Here is a 6,120-nt window from a genome sequence, read left to right on the forward strand (position 1 = left end):
GCCAAGTGGCGCGGAGGCTCGGGTGCATTCAAGATTCGGCTCCACCCGTAATCACCGCCATGGCTGAGGAAGGCGTTGCTGCTGGAGGTGTAATGGATATTAATACTGCTTTACAAGAGGTGCTGAAGACCGCCCTCATCCACGATGGCCTAGCACGTGGAATTCGCGAAGCCGCCGAAGCCTTAGACAAGTGCCAAGCCCACCTGTGTGTGTTTGCATCCAACTGTGATGAGCCTATGTATGTCAAGTTGGTGGAGGCCCTTTGTGCCGAGCACCAAATCAACCTGATTAAGGTTGATGACAACAAGAAACTAGGAGAATGGATAGGCCTCTGTAAAATTGACAGAGAGAGAGAACCCCGTAAAGTGGTTGGTTGCAGCTGTGTAGTAGTTAAGGACTATGGCAAGGAATCTCAGGCCAAGGATGTCATTGAAGAGTACTTCAAATGCAAGAAATGAAGAGATAATAAAAATCGGCTCGTGATCCTCAAAAAATAAATAAATAAACGGTGGATAGGCAATTTTGCCCTCCCAAGCCTCAGTTTTCAGTAAATTAGTTTAAATGTAGGACTCTGTAGAAAGCAGAAAATGCCCTTACAGTAATGTTTCACCTGAGTAATTGTGTTTCCATTACCTTTCCTAAACCTGAAGGTAATTTAGCTCAAAAACAGATAAATGGAAAGTTTGAGGCACATGTTCTCAAATGTTTCATTCCTTCAGAATCAAAGGCCATAATGGAAAATAACAACAGGAAGAGAGTCACTAAATAACAAAACAGAACCCTTTCTGTATGAAAGCATCCATTTAAGTCACCAACACTTAGGACATGCAGGACTTTTAGATATTTGCAAGTAAAAAGCTCCAATTTCCCCAAATATTCCTTAAACATAAGTTACATCTATCACCAAACCATCCCATTTAGATCACTTTCCTACATTAAATATTACACAAATACACATGCTTCAAAATACGCTTAAAATCCGGACCAGCAGTTAGCATAATGGCTATGTCACTGGACTCCCACATAGTTGACCGTGGTTCACATCCTGGACCCGGTGGCTTAAAACTCATGCCGGGCGTGTGTGCGTGCGTGCCCAAGATCCCGAGAGGAGAATGGAGGAGAAGGGATTGCAGCGTGGCCATCCCCCCTGGGGGGTGATTTCTCGCTTTCTGTCTCTCTCTCTCTGTCTGTCTGGCGAGCGCACGTGCCCTATAGGAAAAATCCTCTCAAAAAAAAAAAAAAAAAAAAAAAAAGCTTAAAATCAAGGTTTCCCAAAGTTATTTGGTAATAAAAAAATAATAAAATGAAGAAAACATAAACTTTAAAAATAAAAAGCTTAGTGCCTGAAAGGACAAAAAACACATAGAACTTTTCAAAACTAGATATAGTCCTTTTCAGAAGTAATTTTGACAGCTCTTGCTGCCAGATCTCATGTAAAAATAACCACACCATATTTTTCTTACAGTTTTACCCAGAAAGACCTTTATATTGGATATTTTTAATGCCCTATCTTTTTATCTCACGGGTTTTTTTTTTCACTTATATGCGATCCAAGTAAAGTAAAATTACAAATATACAGAACATAGAAAATGAGATTCTATTTGGTTCACATTTTAACGTTACCTTTCTACGCCATCACCCTCCAGATTTTCAATGCAAAATCTTCGATAGAAAAAATCCTCTCAAAAAAAAAAAAAAAAAAAAAAAAAAAGCTTAAAATCAAGGTTTCCCAAAGTTATTTGGTAATAAAAAAATAATAAAATGAAGAAAACATAAACTTTAAAAATAAAAAGCTTAGTGCCTGAAAGGACAAAAAACACATAGAACTTTTCAAAACTAGATATAGTCCTTTTCAGAAGTAATTTTGACAGCTTTTGCTGCCAGAAGATCTCATGTAAAAATAACCACACCATATTTTTCTTACAGTTTTACCCAGAAAGACCTTTATATTGGATATTTTTAATGCCCTATCTTTTTATCTCACGGGTTTTTTTTTTCACTTATATGCGATCCAAGTAAAGTAAAATTACAAATATACAGAACATAGAAAATGAGATTCTATTTGGTTCACATTTTAACGTTACCTTTCTACGCCATCACCCTCCAGATTTTCAATGCAAAATCTTCGAGTTTGCAAATATTCCTCTTTGCCAAAAGATAGTTTTCAGAGCTTCAGAAAGTTGTTGCACTAATACAATCACAAAATGAAACTGTGAGAAGCAGCTAAGAGGACACAGGAGACGGGGTGTTTTATTACGTTTCTGTACCAGAGCACCGTTTCTAGGAGGTAATTCATAAATTTTTAATCCTTCTAACGTTCCTGAGCCACATAAAAAGGAACACTTCTGACCTAGTTCAACCTCTTTTATCACAGTGGTGGTAATAATTTTACTGTGCAAGAGAAATTGACTTATTCTATTATCTTAATAATGCTTATTGAATGGTAAGGGGTAATTGAAACACTTCTCTTTATATAATGAATATTAAGATCTCCTGTAAGGCTCAGAACGGTGCTATTCCTTCAAGTCAAGGCTGCAGGCAACACACAGATGAATGAGTGGTTTTACTTATTGTGATAGTTAATCTCAACTATATTACAACATTTTGAGGACCAGCAGGTGGCGTGATGGTTAAGGGCACTAGACTCCCACATGGCTAACCGTGTTTTGAGTTCTGCACCTGGTGGTAGCAGCTTGCTTTCTCGCTTTCCCTCTCTCTCTCTCTCTCTCTCTGTCCTTCTCTGGTCAAATTTAAAAAATAAATAAATAAAGTTAAATAAAATAATTATTTTTTTAAATAACAGCATTTTGGTAATTCAGACTGACTTTTAATGTATCCTGTTTATCATTAATTTCTATAAGTGCAACTGAGTGGGAAATGATGAAATTTTTAAAATTATTTGTTTAATTTTATTATTATTATTTCTTTCTTAAAAGTTGGCCAAAGAGAGACCAAGTAAGTAAGCAAGCCACCAGGTCCAGGACTCAAACCATGGTCAGCCATGTGGGAGCCCAGTACCTTAACTACCACACCACCTGCACCCCCAGTAGACTTTTTAAAACAAAAATAGGTCTGAATCAGTCCTCTGGAGATGGACTTAACAAAAATTGTCAGGGGCACATTTAGTGACAGGCTTCATGTTAGATATACATTTGTAACACACGAATTTAACCAAGCATTTGGTGTTTTTTGCTTTGTTAAATCTCACAAACTTACTCCAAATAAGCTAAATTATATTTACCTCTGCACTTACTTGCCACATGTAATTACTCTTCAAAAAGTCACATTCTGAGATTCATTTATACATATATGTTTATTATTTTAAGGGAATGATGAAAGTCCATAGATTAGAAAGTAATTGAATGCAATCATTTTTATAACTTGATTTTATATAATTGCCATTTATATTAATGTTAATTCCATAAGGAGAAACTTAGCACTCATAAAAATAGGGCTCACCTCTCCACAGACAAGAATGAAATAGATACACAAATAAGCCTCTGGGAACCAGAGAAAGAGGTTTGCTCTTATGATTGGAACCAGCTGGAAAACTTCCTTATATTAAGACCCATGACTGTTTAAACACAAAGAAACTTCCAGTTTGTGATCCTGAACAGTTTCACCAATAATGGCACTGCAGAGAACTGGGTATTTTGAACTTGAAGAAAATACCATATAGGCATAGACTGAAAGTTGAAATTTACTCATGCCAATGTTGAACATTCCAGATTCGTATCGTGAAAGTTTTAACACTTAAACTACCTTCTGATGGCTGACAAGGGCTGGATTGTGCAAAATTCATTTCAAAGTCCAACAGTCACAGTGTCATCTCTCAAGACAATCCCCACAGATACTTTTATAAAATTTCCCTCTCATGGGGCCAGCAGGTGGCACAGTGGTTAAGGTGATGAACTCCTACATGATCGACTTGCAGTTCAATTCCCAGATCCGATGGCTTGAACCTCACACCAGGTGAGTGCGTATGAATGCCCAAAATCCTGAGAGGAGAATGGAGGAGAAGGGATTCCAGTGTGGCCATTCCCCCTGGGGGTGTTTTGAGTTCTGCACCTGGTGGTAGCAGCTTGCTTTCTCGCTTTCCCTCTCTCTCTCTCTCTCTCTCTGTCCTTCTCTGGTCAAATTTAAAAAATAAATAAATAAAGTTAAATAAAATAATTATTTTTTTAAATAACAGCATTTTGGTAATTCAGACTGACTTTTAATGTATCCTGTTTATCATTAATTTCTATAAGTGCAACTGAGTGGGAAATGATGAAATTTTTAAAATTATTTGTTTAATTTTATTATTATTATTTCTTTCTTAAAAGTTGGCCAAAGAGAGACCAAGTAAGTAAGCAAGCCACCAGGTCCAGGACTCAAACCATGGTCAGCCATGTGGGAGCCCAGTACCTTAACTACCACACCACCTGCCAACCCAAAAAATAGAATTTTTTTTTTTTTAAAAAAGATTTTTGAGTTAGAATGTATTTGCTCGCTGGAGAGACAGAGAGAGTCAGAGAGACAGAAAGCAAGAAATCAACCACCCACCCCCTCCCCCGCCCCAGGGAGGATGGCCATGCTGCAATCTCTTCTCCTGCATGCTCCTCTCAGGATTTGGGGTTCACACGCACACACGTCCAGTGTGAGTTTTAAGCTGCCGGTCCAGGACTCGAACCATAACTGCCTACATGGGATTCCAGTGCCATAACCATTATGCCATCTGCTGGTCCCAAAAGATAGACTTTTTTATACTTGAGATCTCAGGATAAATGAATTCAAGATCACTAAAACAATGCAGACATAATCCAATATTTGGATGTTGTTCATTATTTCACAAATCATAAAATGAGTGATTCAACCGAGAAAGACTCCAATGAATTCTATGTCTGTTTTGCTCCAAGTAGACCACATTTTGGAGACCCAACTTAAGACAATATTCAATTTAAAAATAGAGAGAGAGAGAGAACAATTGAGCCTTTTTAGTATGTATATAACACTGTGGTTTCTACTCAAAGTGGGCACGTATAGTGAAAATAAATAATTCATTCTTTTTTCTTTTCTTTTTTTTTCTTTCTTTTATAGATATTGTTTGCTATAGTGTATGTGTGCTCACCAGAGAAACAGAGAGAAACAAAGAGACAGAAAGCAAGACATCACCCACCGGGGGGAGGGCCACACCACAATCCCTTCTCTTCCATTCTCCTTTCAAGATTTTGGGCACACACGCACCCAGCATGAGTTTCAATCCGCCAAGTCAGGGACTAAAACCACAGTCAACTACATGGGAGTCCCACAATGTAATCAATACACCATCTGCTAGTCCCTCTTTCTTTTAGTTTTTGCTATAGGGCACATGTACTCACCGGAGAAAGGGAAAGAGACAAAGAGCAAGCACACTACATAAAGAGACAAAGAGAAAGCAAGATACCACTCCCCCACCATGGGAGATGGCCAAGCTTCAAACCTTTCTTCTCCATTCTCTTCTCAGGATTTCAGGCATGCACGCACACGAGCCTGTCATGTCTTTCAAGCCACAGGGCCCAGGCCATGTGGGATCCAACTGCCTTAACTATCATGCCACCTGCTAGTTTCAACAATTCATTCTTATGAGTGCTTCTAGGCAAATTCATCCATAAGAGTTCAACCAGCTATCAATATGCCCTAGTCATTGAACAATCAAATGTCAGTACCAAGGGAGCTAAAACTCATTAAGTAAATTAAATGCATATATAAAAATAATTAGGCTATTAGCTTTGCCCGGTAAATAAATATGTATTCAGAAGTGACACTTCAGATAGATGCTTTTAATCTAACTCTCCGTACTGTGTGGGTTTGAGAAATATTTGCATGTAACAAAACTGAGTGGGAAAGAAAGGCAGAATTAAAGGAACTATGAAAGTATCTGTGGGACTCTCATGGAAAAATGCATTTAATGACAACTTCCCATTCTGGCTTAGCAGATTCCTTCATGATGCAATTGCAAAAGCAATTGCCTAATGGTATAGACAAAACCATTTTTGGCCTTTAGCCACTTTGTGACTCTGCAAATTTGTGTCTATAACTGATTGTAAATGCAAAGCTGTGACTGGAGCTCTTTTAAAATCTTGACTTATTGTCAAAGTG

General features: G+C 37.9%; 1 pseudogene; it reads left to right on the forward strand.

Annotated features, from left to right (window-relative positions):
- The first annotated feature begins 59 nt into the window (after positions 1 to 59).
- Positions 60 to 478, forward strand: LOC102482532 (40S ribosomal protein S12 pseudogene; annotated as a pseudogene).
- The last annotated feature ends 5,642 nt before the right edge of the window (positions 479 to 6,120 follow it).

Source organism: Tupaia chinensis, unplaced genomic scaffold (genome assembly GCF_000334495.1).
Source record: "Tupaia chinensis unplaced genomic scaffold, TupChi_1.0 Scaffold147003_1, whole genome shotgun sequence".
In the NCBI taxonomy this organism is placed as follows: Eukaryota; Metazoa; Chordata; class Mammalia; order Scandentia; family Tupaiidae; genus Tupaia; species Tupaia belangeri.